This window comes from Microcebus murinus, chromosome 12, assembly GCF_040939455.1.
Source record: "Microcebus murinus isolate Inina chromosome 12, M.murinus_Inina_mat1.0, whole genome shotgun sequence".
Taxonomy (NCBI): domain Eukaryota; kingdom Metazoa; phylum Chordata; class Mammalia; order Primates; family Cheirogaleidae; genus Microcebus; species Microcebus murinus.
Genome location: NC_134115.1, coordinates 73,190,823 through 73,218,204, shown reverse-complemented (window position 1 = coordinate 73,218,204; position 27,382 = coordinate 73,190,823). Strand labels below are relative to the sequence as shown.

Here is a 27,382-nt window from a genome sequence, read left to right as displayed (position 1 = left end):
CTGCACTCCTCATCTTCAAGGCTCTCATCTCCTTTGCAAAACCTCTTGAACCACCACTGCACTGTACCTTTGTTAGCAGTTCCGGGGCCAGATGCGTTGTTGATGTTGCAAGCTGTCTCTTCTGCTTTAATGACCCGTTTTGAACTCAAATAAGAAAATTGCTAGAATTTGTTTTTTGTCTAACATCATTTCCATAGTCTAAAATAAATATAAAATAAACCACAAGTAATAAGTCATTAGCAAAAAATCAAGCAAGAAATGTGCATTAAAGTGATGTATAACATAACCATATTTATTTAAGAATGTATTCCAATATCAAATGGCAAATTTCAACAATGCTAAAACCACAGTTACTTGTGCATCAACCTAATATAAAACCTATGGTGTTAGAAAAAGAAAAAAAAGTTATTTTTAGAGGTTATGTGATTCACTAGAATGTGTCATGAGGGCAGTGGTTTTTGACATTTTCTTCGCTATTGTGTTTCCAGTGTCTGGAGCATAGTAACCTCTGAGAAATATCTGATGTATGAATGAATGCTAGATTGTCACACAGCTAGTTAGATCTCAAACTTACACTGGCACACAAGCCTTCTAATTTTGCTAGTGTTTCTTCTATTTGGTAAATACCATGGTGGGAAAGAATTCATTGTGTTTTTTAGATTGGAATTTTCTTGAAGACAGGTAGACATTTTCAGGCAGTCTAGGGGGGCCATACCATGTTATATCTAGATGTATACCCTGGATGTTCTTTGGTGATATCAATTTTTTAGCTTTGCCAAAATTAAGAAAAATAGCTTTTGGTAATTCTTATGAAATATTTTATTTTTTTGTATAATTTTTGTATTTTGAAATACTTATTGAGAAACAGTGTGAAATAATTGCTATCTTTAATTTTGAATTCTTTTAAATGAAGACACACCAGGTGATGATAAGTGATAACTGTACATGTTTCAAGAATATATAAATCAAAGTGGCAGCATTGTGGGGTAACATAGCTTTTTGTGTATGCACCTAAGTGGACTTTAAATTTCTAGCTTATACTTTCATTATTACTAGCTGGCTTATTTTAAACTCAAATATTTTTCATATTCTTGGTTATTTTTTCAGAATACTATAGTAGCTATTAAAACATGATTTTTAAAAAATGATCTTTGGTATTAAATATGTTTTAGTCTTTTTCTGGGAAATCTATTTTAAGTGAGTAGATGAGTATAGAAAACTCACTTTGATAGGAAGGACCCTAATTGGCTTCCAGTAATTACCATGCCTGCTGCCACTGTATTGGAGATAATAATATAGCATATTTAAATTAATTTTGAATGTCAGTTATCTATTTGCTTGACCAGGGGTTGGCAAACTACAGCCTGTTGGCCATATCCAGTTCGCCACCTATTTTTGTAAATAGTTTCATTGGAACACAACCATGCTCAATCATTTCTATGTTGTCTGTGTTTTCTTTCACACAATGGCAGAATTGAGTAGTTGTAATGGGACTGCAAAGTCTAAAATATTCACCCTTTGGCCCTTTACAGGAAAAATTTGCCTATTGTGCTTGAACTATAATACATTATAGAAGGCCTTTGCTGCAAATCATTTTCCTTTTTTTTTTTTTTTAAATGTTTTTGAGACAGAGTCTCACTCTATTGCCCAGGCTAGAGTGCCGTGGTGTCAGCCTAACTCACAGCAACCTCAAACTCCTGGGCTCAAGCAATCCTTCTGCATCAGCCTCCTGAGTAGCTGGGACTACAGGCATGTGCCACCATGCCTGGCTAATTTTTTCTATATATTTTTAGTTGTCCAATTAATTTGTTTCTATTTTTAGTAGAGACTGGGTCTTGCTCTTGCTCAGGTTGGTTTCGAACTCCTCACTTTGAGTGATCTGCACACCTTAGCCTCCCAGAGTGCTAGGATAACAGGTGTGAGCCACCTTGCCAGGCTCCTTTTTCCTTATAAACTGAGCTATAATTTACATTGAGTGAAATGCACAAGTCTTAAAGGCACAATTTAATAAATTTTGACAAATATATCCACTAATATTTCCTGCACTTCAAGACAATAGAAAACCGTTCCAGAAAGCTCCCTGTTGCCTCTTTCCAGACCCAGTCTAGGCAGTTATTCTGATTTCTATCACCATAGATTTGTTTTACCCATTTTTGAACCTCATATAAATGGAATCATAGAGACTAAGCTCTTTAATGTCCTGCTTCTGTTACTCAGCAAAATGATTTTGAGATTCATCCATGTTGTTGCATGTATCAATAGTTTATTTTTTATTTCTGTGAATATTCCATTATATGAACATATCACAATATCTAAAAGTCCATTCTCATGTTGATGGACATTTGGATTCTTTCTAGTTTGGGGCTATAATGAATAAAGGTGTGAACATTTGTATATAAGTCTTTGGGTATACGTATGTTTCATTTTACTCCATGCCTAGGAGTAGGCTTGTTGGGTGATAGGATATGTATATGTTTAACTTCCTAAGAAACTTTTCCAAAGTGTAATTTTTTTTTTTTTTTTTGAGACAGAGTCTCACTTTGTTGCCCAGGCTAGAGTGAGTGCCATGGCGTCAGCCTAGCTCACAGCAACCCCCGAGTAGCTGGGACTATAGGCATGCGCCACCATGGTCGGCTGATTTTTTCTATATATATTAGTTGGCCAATTAATTTCTATTTTTAGTAGAGACGGGGTCTCGCTCTTGCTCAGGCTGGTTTCGAACTCCTGACCTTTGAGCTATCTGCCCACCTCAGCCTCCCAGAGTGCTAGGATTACAGGCATGAGCCACCACACCAGGCCTAAAGTGGGTTTCTTATAGACAATTTATAGTTGGGTCTTTTTAAAAAAAAAAAAAATCAATCTATTTTGACAATCTCTCTTTTAAATGGTATATACATAGACCATTCACATTTCGAGTGATGATTAATGTAGTTGGATTACTATACCACATTCATAGCTATTCTATTTATTGCTGTGTTCTTTGCTATTTTTCTGCCTTCTCTGGTTTAAATAGAACATTTTATATGATTCCACTTATTTCTCCTCAGGATATTAATTATGCTTCCTTTAAACATGTTTTTCTCCCCTCTTTTATTTCATCATATTATAGGGGTACAAATATTGTTAAGGTTACAAATATTGCCCCTGCCCCCCCTCCCTCCCCCTGATGTGCTAGAGATTCAAGCGTGTCCAGTCTCCTGGTGGTGTGCACCGCACACATTATGTAAGTATACACCCTTCTCTTCCTCCCCCCCTCCCACCTGCCCACCACCCAATAAAAAGTTTTTTTCTTTTTTGTTTGTTTTGACATTTTGGTTACATTGTATATCTTTGCCTCTCCCTAAGAAGGGTTAGAGTTATGCCCTTCCCCTCCAATTAAACATGTTTTTATTGGTTGCCCTATACGTTTACAATTCATGTAAGTCCACTTTCAAATAATGCTGCTACTTCACCTGTAGTGCAGGTATGTAATATGAACATTGCCAGTTCTGCCTTTCTGTCCTTATGATGTTGCTATCCTTCATTTCACTTAATCATATGTGATGATCACCCAGTTCATTGTTACTATTATTACTTTTATTTATTTATTTTTTATATTTTGGCAATGACTTGGAAACTTTTATTACTTTAAATAAACAGAATAAGTATAAAAGATTTTATTTTACTTTCATTTGTTAATTTTCCAGCAGGGTTCCTTTATGCAGATCTGAGTTTCTGATCTATAATGTTTTCCTTCTCCTGGAAGAACAACTTTAAACTTTTATTGTGGGACAGGTCTACTGACATTGAATTCCTTGGTTTTTGTCTGACAAAATCTTTATCTTTCCTTTAGTTTAAGGATATTTTCTGTGCATAGAATCCCAGGTTGGCTTTTTTTTTTTTAAAACACCTTAAATATTTTACTCCACCCACTTTCTTTTTGCTTGCATGGTTTTCATGCAGAGAAAGAAACCTCTGTAATTCTTGTCCTTATACCTCTATAGGTATAATTTTTCCTCTGTTTCTTTCACAGTTTTTCCTGTCTTTAGTTTTCTGCAGTTTAAATGATATGTCAAGATGCTTATTTTTTTGTACTTATCTTGCTTGATTTTCTTTGAGCTTCTTGGATTTATGGTTTGGTGTCTATCATTAATAATGGAAAATTATTGGCTATTATTACTTCACATGTTTCTTCTGTTCTATACTTTTTTCTCTAGAAAATATTAGAAGATATTCCAATTACATCTATGTTAGACATTTAAAATTGTCCCACAGTTCTTAGATGTTCTCCTTTTTAAATTTTTTTCATTCTCTTTTCTCTTTGCATTTTAGTTTGGGAAGTTTTTATTGAAATATCTTCAAGCTGATCGATTTTTAGCCATGTCCAGTCTATTGATGAGCCCATTAACAGCTTTCTTCATTTTTGTTACAGTGTTTTTGATTTCTAGCATTTCCTTCTGGTTCTTTATAAAGTTTCCATATCTCTGTTTATATTATCCATCTTTCCTGCATGTTACCTACTTTTTTCATTACAGCTTTTAACATATGATCATAATTATTAATATTTTAGACCCCATCTTATGATTCCAAAATCCATGTCCTATTTGAGTCTGGTCCTGATGCTGTTTTGTCTCTTCAATCTGTGTTTTTTTTGTGTTTTTTTAAACCTTTTTAATATGCTTTGCAATTTCTTGTTGAAAGTTAGACATGATGATTCAGAAAATAGGAACTGAGGTAAAAGGCCATTAGTGTGGTCTTATGTTATTCAGGTTAGAAATTTCTCTAGTGTCCTGTGTTTTTGTCTCCTTGAGAGTCTGATAATTGTTGCTTTTTCAGCTATAAACATTGCTGTTATACTGGAGCCTTGTAATGTGGTAAGGTATTGGGGAGGGTAAGCGTTCTGTAATCTATGATTAAATATCATCCCTTTAACTGGCCCGTTTTCCTGGTCTGTGACCGTCCCCAAATGTTTCATAGCTTTTTTCCCTCTTTGGGTAAAATAGGGTTTATGTCTTTATTATTGAGTTATAAGTGTTCTTTGTATGTTGTGGATATAAGTCCTTTGTCAGATATATGTATTGTATTTTCTCTCAGTTTGTGGCTTGTGTCTGTTAGATTTCTTAATGGTGTCTTTTGATAAATAGAAGAATTTAATTTTGATACATTTATCCTTTTTATTTTTGGTTATAGCTTTCTGTAGCTTATCTAAGAAATCTGCTTAGCCTAAGGCTATGAAGGAAAATATTCTCCTTTATTTGCTTCAAGAAGCCTTATAGTTTTAGCTTTTATGGTTAGGTTTAAGATGAATCTCAAATTTATTTCTGTGCATGGTATGAGTAAACAGTCCAGTTAGTTTGGCACCATTTGCTGAAAAGATTTTCCTTTCTGGACTGAATTGTGTTGGCACCATTATTTGAAAATCAGCTTACCATATGTGAGTTGGTTTTTTTCTGCCTGCTCTATTCTTATCCCTTTATCTATTTCTGTATTCTTATGTTAATATCACACAGTCTAGATAACTATGGGTTAAGTACTGTAGGTCCTCCACTTTCATTCTTTATCAAAATTGCTTTTACATCCTAGGTCATTGGAATTTCATTTTAAATTTAAAATTAGCTTTTTTTTTTTTTATTTTTGAAACAGGGTCTTTACCTCTCAGGATCTTAGCACACCGCAGACTCAAATTCCTAGGCTCAAGTGATCTCCCATTTCAGCCTCTGGAGTAGCTGGGACTACAGATGTACCCCACCACGCAGGCTAATTTTTTTCTTTTTTTGTGAAGAGATGAGGTCTTGCTACATTGCCCATGCTGGTCTCAAACTATTGGACTCCCGCCTGAACCTTCCAAAGTGCTGGGATTACAAGCCTGAGCCACCATATCTGGCCAGCTTGTCATTTTCTTTAGAAGCTGGGATTTTGATTGGGGTTGATTAAAATCTGTAGATCAGTTGACATTTCAACCATCATTTCTTTTCTTTTTAATTTTTTCCTTTATTTAAAAAATTTTAATTGTCAAAAATTATGTGTGTTCATGATGATGTTTTAAAATATGTGTACGTTGTGGAATGGCTAAATTAAGCTAATTAACATGTGTATTACTTCATATATTTATCTTTTTTATGGTGAGAACACTGACAATGATACTCTTAAGATATTTCCAGATATATAATACATTGTTATTAACTATAGTCACCATGTCATATGATATATTTCTTGAATTTATTTCTGGTGTCTAACTGAAATTTTTGTCTTTTGACCAACATCTCCTCATTTTTACCCCCACCTCCAACCCTGGTAACTACCATTATATCTCTGCTTCTGTGAGGTCATGCGATATTTGTCTTTCTGTGCCTGGCTTATTTTACTTAGCATAATGTCCTCTAGGTTCATCTGTGCTGTCTCAAATGAAAGGATTTCTTTCTTTTTAAAGGCTGAGTGGTATTCGATTTTGTGTATGTACCGCATTTTGTTTATCCGTTCACCCATTGATGAACACTTGGTTAATTCTATATATTGGCTATTATGAATAATGCTGCAGTGAACTTGGGAGTGCAGATATTCTTTGACATACTGATTTTATTTCCTTTGGACATATACCCGGTAGTGGGATTGCTGGATCATGTGGTAGTTCAGTTTTTAATTTTTTGAGAAATCTCTATATTGTTTTCTTTAATGGGTGTGCTAATTTACATTCCCAATGACTGTGTACAGTGATTTCCTTTTCTCCAATCTTCACCAACACTTGCTATCTTTCATTATTTTGGTAATAGCTATTTTAACAGGTGTCAAATGATATCTCATTGTGGTTTTAATTTGCATTTCCCTGATGATTAGTGATGTTGAGCATTTTTTCATATATCTGTTGGCCATGTGTGTCTTCTGAGAAATGACTATTTAGGTTTTTTGCTTATTTTTAAATTGGGTTTTTTGTTTTTTGGTTTTTTTGCTGTTGTGTTCATTACATATTTTGGATATTAACTCCTTATCTGATGTATGGTTTGCAAATATTTTCTTCCATTCTATGGTTGTCTCATTACTGTTGATTATTTCTTTGCTGTGAAGAAGCTTTTTAGTTTGGTATAAGCCTGTTTGTCTATTTTTGTTACCTGTGCTTTTGGGATCATATCCAAAAAATCATTGCCTAGACCAATGTCATGGAGCTTTCTGGTTTTTTTTTTAGTAGTTTTATAGTTTCAGGTCTTACGTTTAAGTCTTTAATTCATTTTAAGTTTTTTTTATATGATATAATAGTCTAATTTCATTCTTCTGACATTTTTGAGGAATGCAGGCTTGTTACTGAGCAGGATGTCCTTTGGTTTGAGTTTATCTGTTCCTTCATAGCTAGATTTAGGTTTTATATTTTTGGCAAGAATACCGCAGAAATCATGTTGTGTTCTTCTCAGTCTATTGTATTAGAAAGCAGAGGAGGAGGTTGATTTGTCTTCTTGTTTGTGATGTTAGCTTTGATCACTTAAGATTGTGTTTGCTTGGTTTTCCACTGTACATTTACTGTTTTTCCTTAAGTAGTTTGTGGAGTGATACTTTGAGATCATATTAATCTTTAAATTCTCAAACTTTTGCCTACTAGTTTTAGCATCCATTGATGATTCTTCATGAATCAGTTATTAAAATGATAATTGTATCAGTCAAAAGGCTGCACACACACACAAAAATGATAGTTGTGGCTGGGTGCGGTGGCTTTTACGCATGTAATCCCAGAGGTTTGGGAGACTGAGATGCGAGGATCACTTGAGGCCAGGAGTGTGAGACCAGCTTGAGCAACTTAGCAAGAACCTCTTATCTACAAAAAAATTTTAAAAATTATCCAGGAATGGTGGCATGCACCTGTAGTAGCTACTCAGGAGGCTCAGGCAGGAGGATTGCTTGAGTCCAGGAGTTCAGGGTTATACTGAACTATGATTGTACCACTATACTCTGTGCAGCCTGAGTGACAGAGCAAGGCCCTGTCTCTTAAAAAACAAAACAAAACAAAACAAAACAAAACAAAAAAAAGCCTACTGCAAAGTAGTGATTTTCTAATTTTATTTTTCAAATCAAAATTACACTAGCCTCTTAAAATGAGCTGGGTAACTTTCATTTTTTGCTATTTTATGGAATAACTTTTTTCTGGAAAGCTTGGTTGTCCTCACCATCTGGGCCCAAGTTGTTTCTTTGGAAGGGAATGATGGAAAGATGGGAAATCTTTGCCTATTTTACCATATTTAATTTTTTAATTTTTTTTTTTTTTGAGATGGGGTCTTGTTATCTTGTTTTGTTGTCCAGAGTGGTTTTGAACTCCTGGGCTCAAGTGATCCTCACACCTCAGTCTTCTAAGTAGCTGAGACTACAGGTGTGCACAACCATGCCTGGCTATTTTTAATTTTTTTTTTTTTTTTTTTTTTTTTTGAGACAAAGTCTTGCTCTGTTGCTGAGGTTAGAGTGCAGTGGCATGATCATAGCTCCTGGGCTCAAGTGAGTCTCTTGCCTCAGCCTCCTGAGTAGCTGCTGGGACTACAGGCTTATACCACCACACCCAGCTAGTTTTTCTATTTTTTGTAGAGATGAGATCTCACTCTTGCTCGGGCCTGTCTCAAACTTCTGAGCTCATGCAATCCTCCCGCCTCAGCCTCCCAGAATGCTAGGATTATAGGCATGAGTCACTGCACCTGGCCTGTTTTTAATTCTTATGAGTGAATTCAGATTCTCTTATTTTCTTTCATACTAATTCTGAGATTTTATGTTTTTCTAAGAATATATTCATTTCATTATTAATTTAGTAAGTTTATTAATCTGCAATTTGTAATACTTATGTTAACTTTTAATCTCTATAGTCTTTAGTTATTTCTTTTTTGTAGCTTGCATTGTTTCTTCACTGCTTGATCAGTTTTGCCAGAAGTCCACATTATTGTTATTAATGTTTTAAAAGAACCAGCTATGGTTTTTATTAATGTCCTTTAATCTGTCTTTCAGTTCTCCATTTCATTGTTTTCTGTTTTTTTAAAATTTGCCCTCCATGTTTGTTTGGGTTTTCTCTGTTGCTCTTTTTCTAACTTTTTTTTAAATTAAATAATTAACTCACTTATTATTTTGAGACAAGACCTTACTGTGTTGCCCAGGTTGGTCTCAACCTTCCGGGCTCAAGTGGTCTTCCCACCTCAGCCTCTGGAATAGCTGGGATTATAGCTGTGAACCTCACTGTGCCTGGCTTTAACTCTCTTATTTTTAAATTTCCTGTTTTCGGATAAAAAATGTTTATAAATTTGTGTTAAAGTACTACTTAAGCTGAGTCTCACAAATTTTGGATTAGTGCTTTTATTATTTCTTGATAATTTTTCATTTTTTCTAATGATTTTTTAAAAATTTCCTTCTTAATGCAAGGATTATTAGTTTTTAAATTTTAGTTTCTAAATATAATCTATGGTTTTGCTACTGTTTCTAATTTTACCGTATAGGACATAGTCTCTTCAGTATATATTCCTTTAGATAATATTGAGACTTCACTTATGATCTTATGCATAACTATGGCCTGAGAGTTAAATAAAGCTCACTTTCACCTCTTTTTATACATCTTGCAAGCTAAAATGGTTTTTATATTTCAAAGTGTTGGAAAAAAGATTAATATTTTGTGATAGGTTAAAAAAAATAGATGAGATCCAAATCTCAGTGTCTAGATTTTATTGGAGCACAGCTATGCTTGTTTCCATGTCATCTGTGGTTGCTTTTGTGTCTGCAACAGCAGAGTTGAATAGTTGTGAACAGAGGCTGTATAGGCTACAAAACCTAAAGTGCTAACTATTTATATTTGACTGGTATTAGTCCATTTTGCATTGATATAAAGAAAATGCCCAAGACTGGGTAATTTATAAAGAAAAGTTTATTCAGCTCATAGTTTTGCAGACTGTACAAGAAGCATGTCACTAGTGTCTGCTTCTGGTGAGGGCTTCCAGTCAAGGTAGAAGGCGAAGGGGAAGCAGGTGTGTCACATGGCAAGAGAAGGAATGAAGAGAAGGGAGGAGGTGGTGTCAGGCTTTTCTAACCTAGGAGCTCTTGGGTGAATTAATAAAGTGAGAACTCACTGGTTGTGGGGGAAGGAGACCAAGCCATTCATGAGGGATCCACCCTGATTACCCACACACCTCCCACCAGGTCCTCTAGGTCCCACATTCAACCATGGGGATCACATTTCAACATGAGATTTGGAGGGGCCAAACATTCAAACCATATCATGGCCCTTTTATAGGTAATAGTTTGCTAACATGTATATTCTTAGCTACATATCTGGTTCTGCATTCAGTATTTTCTATAAACTTAAGTCAGTGATTGTGTTATTTTTTTCCCTGGTCATATTTTATATGTTTGATCCATTGGTCTCTAAGAGGGATGTAGTAAAAATTTCAACTTAGCTGTTGATTTATCTTTTTCTTTTTGTATTTCATCATGATGATCCAGAATTTTAGCTCTGGATTATTATAGATATACTTTCTCATTTTCTCTGGACCTCAGCCTTTCTTCATTTTTGTTTTTGTTTCTGCTTTTTTTTTTTTTTTTTACAGTATAAACTTCACCAAGATAGCTGATCACTTTTATTTTTAATATTTTTTTATTTTCTTGCATCATCTCTTAGCTTTGTTTTTCTACTGATTTGAGTACTTTTTCCAAAAAGTTTTTTTTTTTTTTTTTTGAGACAGAGTCTCACTTTGTTGCCCAGGCTAGAATGAGTGCCATGGCGTAGCCTAGCTCACAGAAACCTCAAACTCCTGGACTCAAGCAATCCTGCTGCCTCAGCTTCCTGGGTAGCTGGGACTACAGGCATGCGCCACCATGTCTGGCTAATTTTTTTTTTTTTATATATATATGTTAGTTGGCCAATTAATTTCTTTCTATTTTTAGTAGAGACGGGGTCTTGCTCTTGCTCAGGCTGGTTTCGAACTCCTGATCTTGAGCAATCCACCCACCTCGGCCTCCCAGAGTGCTAGGATTACAGGCGTGAGCCACTGCGCCCAGCCTCAAAAAGTTTTTAATACGTATCTTCATGTGGCGAATCCAGTGTGTTTCTTATTCCTGAAAATATTTTTAGGCAAGAACGAATTTAAAAAGCTTCCTTCCAGCGTGTCCTCTCACTGAGACTTTTGGGTCCTCAACCCCAGTCTATAGCTAGTCATCTCCATCAACCCCCACACACAAGTTCAACTTAGTCTTTAGCTTTCTCAGGGTTTTCCTGTCATTATTTTGATTTGTTCCTGAAATTCACATATCCCTCTAGCTTTGACAGTTTCTCCATGTTTGAATTTGTAGGTGGGAGTTAGCAACTCATGGAAGTTTCAGGCTTCACACCAAAGACCCACCAGATACCTAGTACAATAAGTACAAAGGCTCATCACCTAGATATGTTATTATGTTGTCGTGAAATTTCAGAATTCCATGATGAAGAGGTAATTCTGAAAGTTTCCAGGTAGAAATAAGTCAACTTCAAAGAAATGAACTTGTATTTTACCAGCAACACTATATGCTAAATGAAAGTGGGACAGACAGTATTTCTGATTTTCTTAAGAAAAATAGTTTTTAACCCAGAATTCTTTACTAAGTCAATCCAAAAGAGAAGTGTAAAGAAGACTCTGGTTGATAGCTGTTTGAAAGGCCTAGAAAGAAGTCATTCTAGATTGGAGCAGAATGACAAAGGGCTTTAGGAAGGAGATCTCTGGGGAAAATAAGGACTGGATAGAATGAATAGTGTCATGGAGAGTTTGGGGGAAAAATGGTGCTCTGATAAAGGATAATAGTGTGAGGAAATATAAAAGGCAATTAAAAGTGTCATAGAGAGGTGGGCACCTGTAATTCCAGCGCTTAGGAAGACTGGGGTGGGCAGATCACTTGAGGCCAGGAGTTTGAGATCAGCCTGGACAACATATCGATACTCCTTTAAAATAAATAAATAAATTAGCCAGGCATGATGGCATGTGCCTGTAGTCCCAGCTACCCAGAGGCTAAGGTGGGAGGATCCCTTGAGCCCAGGAGTTTGAAACTGTAGTGAGCTGTGATCACATCACTGCCCTCCAGCTTGGGCAATAAAGTGAGACCCTGTCTCAGAGGAGAAAAAAAGTCATGGAAAGCAAAAATAAATAGAAGAAATGAAAATCATGGTCATACTATGAGTCCTATAATGTGGCATGATGTTAAACAATTGATGAGAGTGCAATGAAGCATCCATTTGACCTTGATTCTAAGAACAGTTTTTTTCAAGTGGACCTAAGGTTGTGTGACATTGGACCACAGAGTAAAAAAAAGTGAAGTATGCCAGGATTATGTTTCCTTGAACAATGTTAATGTAGTTATAAAAATGTAAATAGTGTTTATTGATTTTGAACTTTGAGTCAGCCTTTGGACAGTACATGAATGGACAAAGCCTACAGTGCTGTTGTTGCAGGTTAGAATGAAACAACTATAACCATAAAAGGTGAAGGTGGCAGGAAGAGGGCGGTGGAAAAGAGATTACCAGCACTATCAGCTCTGTCTTTGAGAATGGAGAAGCAAGAGAAGATGTTAAGCAATGGAATATAAGTATATTATTAAAGTTCAAAGGTACTTATAGAAGAATTGAAATTACAGCATATATTTCAAACATTGAGAGAACAGAGAAAGGAGGAAGTCTAAGAGCTAAATTAAGTTTTCATATTAGAGATCAACTTGTTTATTTTTAAAGGTGATAACTCAAAAATAGTTGTATAAGCATTATCTAGGGTTATGGGGACAACCTTTAGAATAAATGAGAACTGTTAGGATTGGGGTTGAGAGATTTATTTTTATCATACAAACTTTCCTGTAATACTTGATTTGTTATAGTACATGTAAATAAGTTAAAAGAATAGGAGTAATTTAACATAAAGTCAGCTATGTATATATAGAGAACTCTCATTCTCAGCCTACTCAGCCTTGTTCCCACACCCCTTCTTTCCCCTAAAGAAAGAAGGGTGTATTTTTTTTTACCCTTCTAGTTCCTTTTTTAATAAAAGTAAAGATACACATATTTTTCTTCCCCTTCTGGTATAAAAGGCAGCATATTTATATAAGCTGTTCTATACTTTGATTTTTCAACAATACATAAAGAATATTACTTAAAGTCTGCCCTTCCATTTTTAACAGTTGGAAACTGTTTTATTTTATGGATATAACAGTTATTTATCAAGTTCTCTATTGGTGGACTCATGTTATTTCCAATATTATGCTCTAAAGCTTTCTTATGAATAGTCTTATACGTCATGAAATATGTATGCAAGTATATTTGTGAAGTAGAGTTTAAACTTGGGATTGCTATATATCAAAAGTTAAATGTCTCTCTAGGTAAACAGTACCAGGTTCACCTCCATTGCTCTATTTTGCACTTCCAGTTCTGACCAAAAGAGTTTTCTGTCAAACTTAGATTTTTGCCAGTTTTATAGGTGAGAAATGTTACTCAATTTAGTCGCCCTTTTTTGGTGAATGAGGCAAGCATATTTTTAAGGGCCATTTGTATTTCCTTTGGGTTGCTGGTTCTTGTTTTTCTGTTGGCTCAGTCTTTTTCTTCTCAATTTCTAGAAGCTTTTTGTAAATTAAAGAGGTAAGCATTTTGTCTATAACGACTTTCAGATATTTTTCTCAATGTGTTACTTGACTTGCTTGTGAAGCTTTCTGCTGAGTCTTTTGACTTTTGGATAATTGAACTTACTGCTGTTTTGTATAGCTCTGGATTTTGAGTCATAATTAGGCTCTCTCATTGGAGGGTCTTAAAGGAATTCAATCATATTTTCTTCTAATACTTGTATGATTATTTTTTACATTTAGATCTTGATTCATTTGGGTTTTATCATAGCATGCGGTATAAGATATGGAAATGAATTTTTATCATTTTCCAAATGGTTACTCAGTTGTCTAAATACCATTTATTATAAGGTCAATTTTGAAGTGTAAATTGATATACTTTAGCTGTTGCTAGTATTGTATCATGACCATGTATGTAAGACCCTGCTTATTTTAATTGCCTGTTAATCTCAGATAGAAATCAGTAGGCATCGGGACTAGAGTAGGAAAGAAAATTTCTTTTTGAATAATAATAGCTATCAAGTCCTTTATGTGTATTTTTGCATGCAATCCTTATAGCAACACTATGAGGAAGATATTTTTATTTTCCCCTTCTCAGATGAAGAAACCGAGGTGCAGAGAGACCAAATAAGTTATCCATCACACAATAAGGAGTTGAACGAGGATATTTGAATCCAGGGATCTGACTTCTATAGCTGGTGCCATTTAACCCTTGACTACTATATCCTGTCTCTCTGATCTTATGAAGGCAGCACAGAGCTTCCATTTTCCCCCTTCTCAAATATGTTGCTAATTGGGTACAGTAGCAGCAGCAATGGCTGTAGAAATAGAACCTTACCTTTAAGGGAGTATGTGCGGGTTCTAGTCTTACCAGAGAACTATAAGAAAAATTGACTTGGTTGGTCATTTGGGCTTGGCAAGTGTGCAGAAAAGAGTTAATGAGGCAGGCTTGAGATGGCTATGCTTAGAAAGACTGCTTAGCTGGGTGGCACGGTGGCTCACGCCTGTAATCCTAGCACTCTGGGAGGCTAAGGTGGGTGGATTGCTTGAGTTCAGCAGTTCGAGACCAGCCTGAGCGAGAATGAGACCCCCCTCTCTACTAAAAATAGAAAAAAATTAGCCAGACAACTAAAAGTAGAAACAACAACCAAAAAAAATTAGCCAGGTGTGGTGGCTCGTGCCTGTAGTCTCAGCTACTCAGGAGGCTGAGGCAGGAGGATTGCTTGAGCCCAGGAGTTTGAGGTTGCTATGAGCTAGGCTGATGCTATGGCACTCGCCCTGGCTACAGAGTGAGACTCTGTCTCATAAAAGAGGGGTGGGGAAGGGAGGGAGAAAAAGGAAAGGAAAGAAAGAAAAGAAAAGACTGCTTGTAAGGTTGGTTCTTGGCTGGTTTGTGGGAACTCAGCAACTTGGCTGGTAAACAGTTTGTTCTCTATATTGATATGGACCTTTTTTAAAATGGTAAAAGTGGTTCCTTGAGCCTAGACTATGTAAACAGTATAATTTTTTATTTCTTTCTGGGCGTCTGGAATTTTGGTGCATGCTAGGCAGAGGGTGCCTTTGTGACCAGTCCCTATTAAAAACCGTGGATACTGAGTCTAATAAGCTTCCTTGGTAGACAACATTTTATATGTATTGTTGTAATTTGTTGCAGGAGGAATTCAGTATGTGACTCAACTGGGAGAGGACTCTTGGAAGCTTGTGTCTGGTTTCACCTCATGCACCTTTTGCTTTGTATTCTGCTACTGTAATCAATCTTGGCCTTGAGTGCAAATATATGCCAAGTCTCTCTTGAGTCCTTCTAGGGAATTATTGAACCTGAGGGTGATCTTGGGCTGATTCTGGACACTGACACTAGAATGTTTACTGTGCTTTGGGCAGTGTGTGTGTGTGTGTGTGTGTGTGTGTGTGTGTGTGTGTGTGTGTGTGAGAGAGAGAGAGAGAGAGAGAGAGAGAATATGAATAAATACATACAGAATTTGAGAGTTCAATAACTTTGAGAGGTTAGGAGCAACAGAAGCTGAGTAGCACCAGAGAAGAGTTTCCTTCCTTTCATGGGAAGAAAATACTGGCAGAATGACAGTGGTTTGTGCTCAGTCACTGTTGCAAACAGGAACTTCATTCAACAGCTGTACTGCCAGTGAGGACATGTTGGAGTAACAGCAGCAATCATCACTAAGAAGCAGTAGTAGCTGAAGAGAACCTTTTAGACTGAGCCAGCACTCCCGAGATTTAAAATTTATCATGCAAGAGAAGACTCCTTCTTAAGGGAATACGACATTTTCCTGAGAAGTTATATACCAATTTTGAGTGAAAGAAGAAATAGCTAAACCCATAATTAGTCATAGATTTCAACACTTCTCTCAGTTAATGATAGAAGTAGGAGACAGAACACCAATGCTCTCTTCAGTGCTGCCCTCACTCCCCTCCAGATTTAAAAAAAAAAAAATGCATATTATCCCTATCCTGCTAGGTAGGAGTCTAAAAGAAGTCCTTTTAACAGGGAACTTTGCATATTTATTATGATGTTAAACCAATTTTACAGAAAAGGATACCAAACTTATGATTTTGTATGCTACCTAATACCCTAGGTCTAACAGGTGATAAGTGATAGACCAGGATTCAAAGACAGGTTTGTTAACAAAGTCCATGCTCTGTTTCCAACACCTTGGGGTCTCTGTTGGCTTTGGGATAATTCCAGTGGTATTTGGTTAATAAACGTTATTTTTAGAAGTTGGTTTTTCTGTAACAAATAATACACCATTTTATTAGAGTTAGAAATAGGAGCATAGCTTCTAGTCTACTAAAGCAGCAAACTATATTTTTATTTCACTAAGTTGAAAAGGAGATTGGAATGCTTCCTTTTGTGATGCATTGGGAATTTTCATATGTTGGGCTTATTACCACTCACTCTGATTTATTAATCTCTTTCTTGAACCTAAGAAACTTGAAAACTATCCTAAGACATATAGTGTAGCTTTTATAAAATTCAGAGGTACTTGTAGATCTCTTAATGATGCAAAAAGAAATTTAGAACTTTAACATTTTTGTTATCATTTTGGGGATAATATGTTCAATAATGGTCAGTAGTAGAATTGACCAAAATCCTCATGAAATGTATTTAGTTGAAAGATCTAGCTTGAGATAAATGTTAATAAAATTTCTAAAGTTCTTTTTTTCCCAAAATGAAAATAGCTCCTTTCCCTCTGATTAATGTTTAAAGGTGACAATGCAAAACAGAAACTAAAAGCCAAATAAAATAATCTCTGTTAACATTTAGGTAAATTTCCTTTTAGACCTTTGTGTGTATGCTCATGGTGTGTGTGTTTATGATTGATTGATTCAGATGGAGTCTCACTTTGTCACCCTGGCAATAGAGCAATGGTGTCGTCATAGCTCACTGCAACCTCAAACTCCTGGGCTTAAACAAGCCTCCTGAGTAGCTGGGTCTATGCCATCACATCCAGCTAATTTTTCTATTTTTTGTAGAGATAGGGTCTCACTCAGGCTGGTTTCAATCTCCTGACCTCAAGTGATCCTTCTACCTCGGCCTCCAAAGTGCTAGTAGTATTATAGCCATGAACCACCTTGCCCAGCCTAGTATTTATTTTTTATAAAAATGGAAAATACAATATGTTGTTAAAACTAATATATATTATACATAATATATATTATATATATATATATATATCGCTTTTGAAATGAAATGAACAATGTTTTGTAAATTTGTTTGTTTGTTTGTTTGTTTAAGGCAGGGTCTTGCTGAATTGCCTGGGCTGGAGTGGAGTGGCACAGTCATACCTCACTGCACCCTCTAACTCCTGGGCATAAGCAGTCCTCCCACCTGTCTCCCAAAGTTCTGGGATTACAGAATTGAGCCACTGTGCTTGCCTTGTTTTGTAAATGTATATCCAGGTTGATAAAATGGTGCTTCATCATTTTAATAACCACCTAGTATTTCATTGCATGGATATACTGAAACTCATTTAACTAATCTCTTATTATGAACGTAGCGGTAGTTTAATATTTGGCAGTTTAGTATAGCGATTAAAAGCATGGACTCTGAAATTGGCCTACCTAGGTTTGAGTCCTGACCCCGACTCTTTGTCGTGTGTGTAATCCTGTGTAAATTGCCAAACTAATCTGTGCCTTTGTTTTCTTATTCACAAAATGATATTAGGCTTTAAAACTCTGTTTGTTGTGAGAAATCTAAAAGATCTCAGGTTTTATTTATATTGTTTATGAATGTGTGAAATGAGGGAAGTTTCGATGATTGGCTTAATAAAGATAACTTAAAACATAAGTTAGTTTTACACATATACACACACACAAACATACTTCAGAAAATAGGGGTCAATATGTCCTACTACTAGGGCCTTAAATTATTAAGTAGGACACTTAGCCGAAACTATAGACCTTCGCTACTTTTACAGGATATAGCTATGATTTCCAAAGTTTAGAAGATCATAATACTTCTTCATTGGAAGTAGCATTTGTATTGAGGCAGGAGGATCCATTAAGCCCAGGTGATTGAGATTGCAGTAAGCCACTACATTCAAGCCCAGGCAACAGAGCAAGACCCTGTCTCAGAAAAGTAGCATTTGTAAACACAGTTTTATGACCAGACTTATATATGTTTTTCTGTAGCTATGTTGGAAGAGAGAATGTTTTCTCCTTATCTTACAGAGAGTTCTTTCATATGCAAAGTTAAGCACTAATATTTCATTAGTTATATCACCTTGTGAAAAAAAAACAGTTGAAAGAGTCTTAACTTAAAATGTGAAGCTGGGCACGGTGGTGTGTACCTGTAGTCCCAAGCTACGGAGGAGGCAGAGGTGCAAAGATTGCTTGAGCCCAGGGGTTCAGGGCCAGCCTGGGCAACATAGTGAGACCCCCATCTCCTAAAAAAATTTAAAATGCAGACTAGGATAGAACTAGTATTTTTAACAAGTGGGACATGAGAGATAATATTTCGTAGAAACATTAATTAGCGTAGTAGTACTTTAATTCTTAGAATTTTGTGAGGATTTGATGTTTCATTGATTCTGAGGCATATTTTTTCATAATAACATTTCTGACATCTTAGGTTAATAGGTATTATAATTTAATTGACAGCAGCATTTTTTCTTTATTTTCTTTTTTTAAGACAGGATCTCAATTTGTTGCCTGCATTGGCAACATCATACCTTGCTTCCTCGAAAATAAGACAGGGTCTCATATTTCTTTTTCCTCCAGAAGACAGACACCGTAGGGCTTATTTTCAGGGGATGTGTTATTTTTTTTAAGTACAGTACAACAATCTACATTTATTCAAATATAGTTAAGTCGTCTTCTGGAACATCATAACTCTCCAATCCCTGAATTCCATCCTGAATTTCTTGCAACTCTATTTCCTTTAGAACCATTGGCCCCAATCTCTCATGTTGAGCAGTAGAGCTGTCATGGGGTAGCTGAGAAAGGCTGCTGTTGTGTCTTTACCGCTCTGCGACGAAGTGCATGGGTTGTGCAGACACGCTGCATAGCCACACCCATCACTATGTCTTATTTTCGGGGAAACAGGTAACTCAGTGCAACCTCAAACTCCTGGGCTCAAGTGATCCTCTTGCCACAGCCTCCTGAGTATCTGGGACTACAGGTGCAAGCAACTATGCCTGGCTCATTTAAAAAAAGTTTTTGTAGAGATGGGGTCTTGTTTTGTTGCTCAGGCTGTTCTTAAACTCCTGGCCTTGAGCAGTCCTCCTGTCTCAGCTTCTCAGAGTGCTAGGATTACAGGTGTGAGCCACTGTGCCAAGCCAGCATTTTTTCCTTCTAGATGTTAGATAAAATTACAGGTCTTAAAACCAAAAGCTTCTAAGATTACATGAAATATGTATAAAGCCCATAGAATAGTACCTGACAGATACTATGCAGATAGTAATATTAGCTATTATCATATTTTATTTTGGTCTTATAAAGGTGGACTACATACATATATCCTCACAGAAGTTCTAATATAAGTTGTCTAGATGTGGAATAAGTGGATCAAAGGGTTGGCATAACATATTGAGGGGAGGTTTGTGTAGACTGAAGGAAAAACAGGTATGGTGGGGTGAAAAATAAGTCATACCTCTTATACTTTTATCAAATAATATAACCTCTCTGAATCTTAGTTGTTTGGGGAGGTAAGAATGCCTGTTTTGCAGAGTCGTGAGAATTAGAGAATATGTATCTAATCTTAAAAATGTCTTGGACTGAATGTTTTACATTGAGACCTATTTAGGACAACCAGGACATCTTTGACTTCTTTCTTCCTCTCAAACCCCATATCTAATTCATCAGCAGGTATTTCTTAGTACACTTGTCCCTCAACACACACCAACTCTGTAAATATTGGTTAAATTTGTTGAATGAATAAGTATTATTGCTAAGACATTTATACATATTGATTTCAATATGTAAGGGCTATGCCTATATATTAATAGTAGGAACTGAATGAATATTCAAATGAATGGCATTTTGGTCGAATGTAATGAATAGAAGGCTTTTTAAAAAGAGAAATACTTTGCTAGTCAGCAAAGTATTGTTGCTAAGATGCCATGTAAAACAAAGGTAGTCAAAATCATTTTATTGAAACTGTGTCATAATCAGGGATTTTAAACATCGCCACAGCTGCACATTTGAAGAATTTGTGCCATCTTCAACTACTACCTTTTTTATTATCACTGTCTTAAAATCTCAACAGTGGCAGCTTTGGAAAGGAAAAAAATCGCAAATGAACAATTTGATAACTATTCTTTAGGGATTATGTTTGGGAATAATCACTCACTTAGTAGATGTAGTGTGCTAAGGGGGCCCCACTGTATGTGAGGATATGATTTCAGAATCATTTGTAAGGGTCATTTGGTAGAGTTCCCGGTAGCGAGTGTCTTTGGGGTCTGGACGCATTTAGAGTTATAGGAGGCTGTGGAATGGTGAATGTTAACAAAAGACTAAATGTTGGTGTTTCATTTAGTGCTGCACAAATAATCTGAAACCCTCAATGAATATCTGTGTATTCCCTGTCTCTATAGTTATTGTTCATTTCTTGAGCTGAACAGTTTTGAGCATCAATTACATACAAAACATTGTAGTAGGTTCTGTGGAGGAATATATAAAAGTGAGTAATCAGGATACCAAAATCAGTAAATGTATGTAAGACCTACCCATAAAATAAGCCCTAGCAGGATTTCTAAGCATTTGTGCAATAGAAGCCCTACCCCGAAAATAAGACCTAGTGATGGGCGTGGCTATGCAGCGTGTCTGCACAACCCATGCATTATGTCGTGGAGTGGTAAAGAAGAGGAGCAGCCCTTTTCATCAGTCCCATTGTGACAGCTACTATCCCAGAGGTGACCGGAAAGGTGCGGGCAGCCCTTGTCAGGACTCCCCCTGTCAAGTCCCGGCCAATGGTTCTAAAGGAAATAGAGTCACAAGAAATTCAGGATGGAATTTAGGGTTTGGAGAGTTATGATGATGTTCCAGAAGAAGACAACTTAACTATATTTGAGTACATGTAGATTGTTGTACTGTACTTAAAAAAAATAACACATCCCCTGAATATAAGCCCTAGGGTGTCTTCTTAAGGAAAAATAAATATAAGACCGCGTCTTATTTTCGGGGAAACACAGTAGGGTGAGACTTTCTGTTCTGGGAAGTGTTTACACAGGGTCATATACTATCTGCTAGAAATTTGACCTTGGCCCAAGGTTAGACTTGGATATTTATTTCAGTATTTAAGATCCTGTTAGTTAAAAAATATTTCTGGGATCCTGGAAAATTAGGAAGCAGTATTTTGATAGCCTATTTCATAATCATAGTATTTTGATGGAGCTAAACAAATGATATCTTATTCTTGAATTTCATATGTATTTTAGGTGCGATCTGAAGTATAACCATGGGTCAATGGCTTATTTTCACAATCTTCTTTACATGTTACTTCATTGGCTGTTTGTTAGTTGTGTTGATTGCCTTTTATCATATTAATACTCTCACTTTAATAAATAAAACCAGTTCCATCAAATTTGATAATGAAACACTTTATTTGTGCTGTTTACATTATTCGTTTGCTTTGCTGGCTCTGTGAATTATTCTTCAACTGGAGAGAGCTTCAATAATTGATACTTGAGGCAGTGAAGCTGATTGGTGTGTTGACTTAGTCAGAGAGCTAACAAGTCCACAGAAGAACTGCTGGATTTATGTAAATTTACTGTGTGTTTCTAAGGGGACTGTTGATCCAGTGTTGTTCGCTAACGTTAAAACCCACTCTCCAGGCCCCAGTGTCTTCATTTTTGGGTTTTTGAGGCTTTCTTTGAATACTGTTAATTTGTTTACCTGTGGTACAGTCTTTTTTTTCTCCTCTCCTTTAAACAGTTTCCTTCTCTTGGTAGTCTGCAATCACTCATCTAACCAAGTTTTCCTTTATTTTTAAATTCTGTTTATTTATTCAGCAGGGTGCTTTCTGTGTTACCCAGGCTGGTATAGAACTCCTGAGTTCAAGTAATCTTCCACCTCAGCCTCCTGAGTAGCTGGGATTACAGGGGTTTTTTGTTTGTTTGTTTGTTTTAAATAGAGGCTCTGGCCCTGAGGTTAACCACACACAGAAAAAAGGACCCAGGTGTACTAGCACAAACCCAATCTGCCTCCTTTTTTTTCTTGGTCTTGCTCTGTGACCTAGGCTGGAGTGCTGTGGCCTCATCATAGCTCACTGCAACCTCAACCTCCTGAGCGCAAGTGATCCTCCTGCCTCAGCCTCCCAAGTAGTTGGTACCACAGGCGTGTGCCACCATGCCCAGCTAATTTTTCTGATTTTTTTTTTTTTTTTTTTGTAGAGATGAGGTCTTGTTCAGGCTGATCTCAAGCTACTGAGCTCAAGCAATCCTCCATCCTGGCTTCCCAGAGTGCGGAATTACAAGTGTGAGCCACCTTGCCCAGCCTCCTTCATTTTTTTAATGTCTTCATTCTACTTAGCATCTTCTATTCTGCCCTTAAACCGTAATCTCTTATAGCAGTCAAACCTTATGGGAGAGAGATTCAATTTTACCTAGATCTACATTGTTTCTCCTTTACTGTTAATATAATAGAAAATTGCTTTTCAGACACTTAAATGTTAAGTATAATTTTCAGAAATTTTTTATATTCTACTGAAGTAGTCTATAATTATATGCAGTGATAATGTTTTTAGGAGGAAGAATTTATGTCTATGAAAGGAAAGTGTTTTTTTAATTAAAAAGAATGTTTAAATAAATGTTAGAGAACTAATATTACTCTGTTTTACTCATGTTTTATAAAGTTTTACAAAGTGATATGACTCTTGGATTTAAGCTTTATAATATCAAGAAGCCTTTGTTTTCTGTAATTTGAAAATGAATTCTTAGAAGAAAACTTGGCCAGTATATTTTGGGTATTAGAATATTTTTTATGGTTACATTTTCAAATGTAAGTTCTTTTTCTTTTGTGTTTTATCATATTCTGAAATTATTAGGGGAAAATATCACAATTACTTGAGAAATATCTTGTTTATTCTATATGATCGATGATAAACCCCATCTCTGATGGAAAACACAATTTCCAGATAGGAAACTTCATGATCTTATATTTTAATTGTCCTTGACATGTAATAAGGCAATAAAAATAGCTATTCTCATACTTCATTTGATTCTCTAGGGTTCTCCTTATGCATTATTTTAGGTGTGTTTTATTCCTTTTTTTCTTTTCTTTTTTTTTTGAGACAAAGTCTTGCTTTGTTGCCCAGTCTAGAGTGAGTGCTGTAACGTCAGCCTAGCTCACAGCAACCTCAAACTCCTGGGCTCAAGCAATCCTCCTGCCTTAGCCTCCCGAGTAGCTGGGACTATAGGCATATGCCACCATGCCCGGCTAATTTTTTCTATAAATTAGTTGACCAATTAATTTCTTTCTATTATAGTAGAGATGGGGTCTTGCTCTTACTCAGGCTGGTTTCAAACTCCTGACCTCGAGCCTTAGCCTCCCAGAGTGATCAGATTACAGGCGTGAGCCATCATGCCCAGCCTGTTTTATTCTTTTTAAAAGGCTTTTTCTGTTGTCACTGAAATAGACTTTATAAGTAGAATTGTTGAACTTGTTAATTTAGAAGACTTTTTACAGTGTTCACCATTTCATTATTATGACAGTTTATATTTTGAATGTGACATTTAAGATGTTGCCTTAATGTAAATATATGTATTTAAATTTCTGATTTTTTAATACTTGAATATTTGATCACATTTTCAGACTAAAATATTTTTACAGTTGGAAGTCCACTGATAATTCAAAGATTAAGAGTAAGTTTTTTAGAAATGTTAAACAAATGAATAGTTTTATTTACTGATTTCATCATTTAACCATGTGAAAAGTTAAGCCAACTGTGAAGTTATGGAATACATTCCATACAAGAGTGCCCTCACATCAACACCAGTTGCAAGTCTGGGAGATTCCCAAAGGTACCCTCAGGTCTGATAATTTGCTAAAAGGACTCACAGAACTCACTGAAAGCTGTTATATGCAGGATATGGTTTACTATAGGGAAAGGCTATGGATTAAAATCAGCCAAGAGGGCCGGGCGAGATGGCTCACGCCTGTAATCCTAGCATTCTGGGAGGCCCGAGGCGGGTGGATTGCTCAAGGTCAGGAGTTCGAAACCAGCCTGAGCAAGAGCGAGACCCTGTCTCTGCTATAAATAGAAAGAAATTAATTGGCCAACTAATACATATAGAAAAAATGGTGTCGCATGCCTGTAGTCCCAGCTACTCGGGAGGCTGAGGCAGCAGGATCGCTTGAGCCCAGGAGCTTGAGGTTGCTATGAGCTAGGCTGACGCCATGGCACTCTAGCCTGGGCAACAGAGTGAGACTCTGTCTCAAAAAAAAAAAAATAAATAAATAAAATCAGCCAAGGGGAGAAATGCAATTAAGGTGGAATCCTGGGAAGTACCAAACCTGAGCTGCCATTGTCCTCTCTCCATGGACACATAACTTTCCCAGCACAGTGCATAGCAGCAGGCTTGAGTATTACCAGCCAGTGAAGCTGACCAAGCTAAGCCTTGGTGTTTATAGTTTTTATTGGGATTCTGTTATGTAGGCGTAATTGATTGCTTGCTAATCTCTGTCTAATCTCTAGCCCTTCCAGGGTGACCCAAAGCCCCCCACCCTAAATCTTGTTGTTGATCATTCAGGGTGTGGCTAGCTACCACTCTAAGACCGTCTGGTGACCCAAGGCCTCCAGGCAGGAAAAAAACTAGTTCACTCAGGCATGACATTCCTAGGATTTAGAGATTACATCCCAGAAGGATAGGGCAAAAGCCACACCTCTCTTGGACAAGGTTAAATTTTTTACTGCACAAACTCTGAGTCATATTAAAATAAGGCAGTCATGTGCTAATTTTAGCAATATTTGAAAGACTTCTATAGAAATAAAAATACTTTTTAGTAGTCACTTGTAGTGTAGTAGTAATTTGATGTTACTCTACATCATTCTCTAGGAATGTGCGATTTCTTGCATTTTTACCTTTCACTCAACAAGGGAAAGTTGTCTGTTTCACTTCTGAATATTTATTGTATGAATAAAATATAAAATCCAGAAAAATGCTATATTCAAGAATCTTAGCAGCATTATTTGTATCGATGAGTTGGAAGTAACACCAATATATTTAATAATAGGGGAATAGTTAAGGATACCATTTAGTATCTTAATAATCTATTACAAATAATTGCAACAAAGATTATATAACAACATGGAACAGGCTTATCAGTTAAAAGGATTATGCAGCCTATACAGTGAGCTGTGATCAAGCCACTTCATCCTAATTCCAGCCTGGATGACAGAGATACTGTATCAAAAAAAAAAAAAATGGAGAGAAGCATAGATTCATATTATTTTATAATATTCACATTAAGATGAATGAATTATCAAAATGAGAAATCTAGCTATTTAACATTTGCAGATTTATTCTGAGATTATTGGATCAGTATGCAAAGACGCTTAAAAAAGCATAGTTAGAGTGAAAAAACTTACTTTTTTCCTCCAAACAAAGCTCATCGTAGTTTTCTGCAAGAAAAATTCAAATGCACAGGCAGATACATGCTTTAGTCTTTCTTTTTTTTTTTTTTTTTTTTTTTTTTTTTTGAGACAAAATCTCACTCTTTTGCCCAGGCTAGAGTGCTGTGGCGTCAGCCTAGCTCAAGCTCAAGCTCCTGAGCTCAAATAGTCCTTCTGCCTCAGCCTCCCGAGTAGCTGGGACTACAGGCCTTGGCCACCATGCCTGGCTATTTTTTTCTATATATTTTTAGTTGTCCAATTAATTTGTTTCTATTTTTAGTAGAGACGGGGGTCTCGCTCTTGCTCAGGCTGGTTTCGAACTCCTGACTTGAGGGATCCTCCCGCCTCTGCCTCCCAAAGTGCTAGGATTATAGGCGTGAGCCACCGCGCCTGGCCAAGACTACCTTTTTAACTACCCTTCCTGACTCTGTCATTATAGCAGCTGTTTATAGTAGTTCTCTAGAGCTTTGGAAATATACAGGTACCTAGACCTTCTAGTTAAGAATCTTTGAGGGTGAGACTTTTGCTTTTCAGGAAATTTCAGTTGCCTCCAAGAAAGTACTTTCCTGAATGTTTCTTCAAGAGTCTAGTTTTTTGGTATCAAAATTATAGAAAATATTGGTTCCTCACCACAGGTAACTTCGTTGGATAGGGGAAAGGTGTTTGCATTTGATTTCCTAATCCTTCTCTTTGAAATGTTTGACTTTGGAGATACTGCATTATTTTTTCTCACCATTCTCTTTTAACTCCTTTGGTAGATTTCTTATTTGCTTTTCCCTTGAGCTATTTTGTCATTTTGTATTTATTTAGGAAAGGCTGTTATGTTTTCTTACATTTTTCTTTCACTTTACAAAAAGCTATTTGGTTACAGTTTAAAGTTGTATAATTTTCATCTCTATTGTTGTATTTTGTAATGTTTCTTTCCTTCCTTTTCTTCCGTATAGATTCCCAGTAAGGAACCTATGTGGTTTTGTTTTGAAAGCTGCTTATCTTTGAAGGAAAGCCTTCTGGACTACCTTTGTACAGAAGTGTAGTGTAGGGATGAGCTATGACAAAGTACTATGGGAGGCTTTAGTACATGGATTAGTAATGATTCTGTTCTAAGCTAGCAAGAAGACTCCAAAGCCAGTAAGAATCCTTTGGCTCAAGTATCTGTTGTCATAGAATTTCTTTTTCCTTTCTTTTTTTTTTTTGCTTTTGAAACAACTAGAGATTCATGGCCAGTTCTGATGATACTATAGAAAGGTCCTGTGTATCCTTTACAGCAGGTGTCCTCAAACTACAGCCTACGGGCCACATGCCACCCGCCTAGGACATTTATCCAGCCCACCAGGTGTTTTTGCCGCTGCTGCGTGTCCTGCTTAGCAGCCGACTTGTCCTGGGCCCACAGTGCGCACTCTACAACTGTCTGAGGGACAGTGAACTGGCCCCCTGCTTTATAGTTTCCTCCAATGGTTACATCTTATTTGATCATAGTACACCGTGAAAACAAGGGTTTTGACATTGGTATAGTGCCTATATATAGTTCTATTTCATTATATTGCATGTGTAGATTCATATATACCATCACAATCAAGATACAAAACTAATCCACAATCACAAAGATATCCCTTATGGTACCCTTTTATAATTATACCTACTACCCCGCCCCACCTCTTGGCAACCACGGATCTGTTTTCCATCTCTATAATTTTGTCATTTCAAGAATGCTGTAAGTCAAATCATAGTGCATATCATCTTTTGAGATTGCTAAATGTGTAT

General features: G+C 36.4%; 1 protein-coding gene across 9 annotated transcripts in view; it reads left to right on the top strand.

The window, feature by feature from the left end:
• PTBP3 (polypyrimidine tract binding protein 3) overlaps positions 1 to 27,382 on the top strand; it is a 93,619-nt gene that overhangs the window by 6,406 nt on the left and 59,831 nt on the right. For 2 of the 9 annotated variants that reach the window (XM_076008936.1, XM_076008933.1), the window contains exon 2: positions 22,401 to 22,485. The exons of the other annotated variants lie outside the window; for them this stretch is intronic. The gene's annotated coding sequence lies outside the window, so the exon portion shown is untranslated. The remainder of the gene's footprint in view (positions 1 to 22,400; positions 22,486 to 27,382) is intronic. 9 annotated transcript variants of the gene reach the window in all.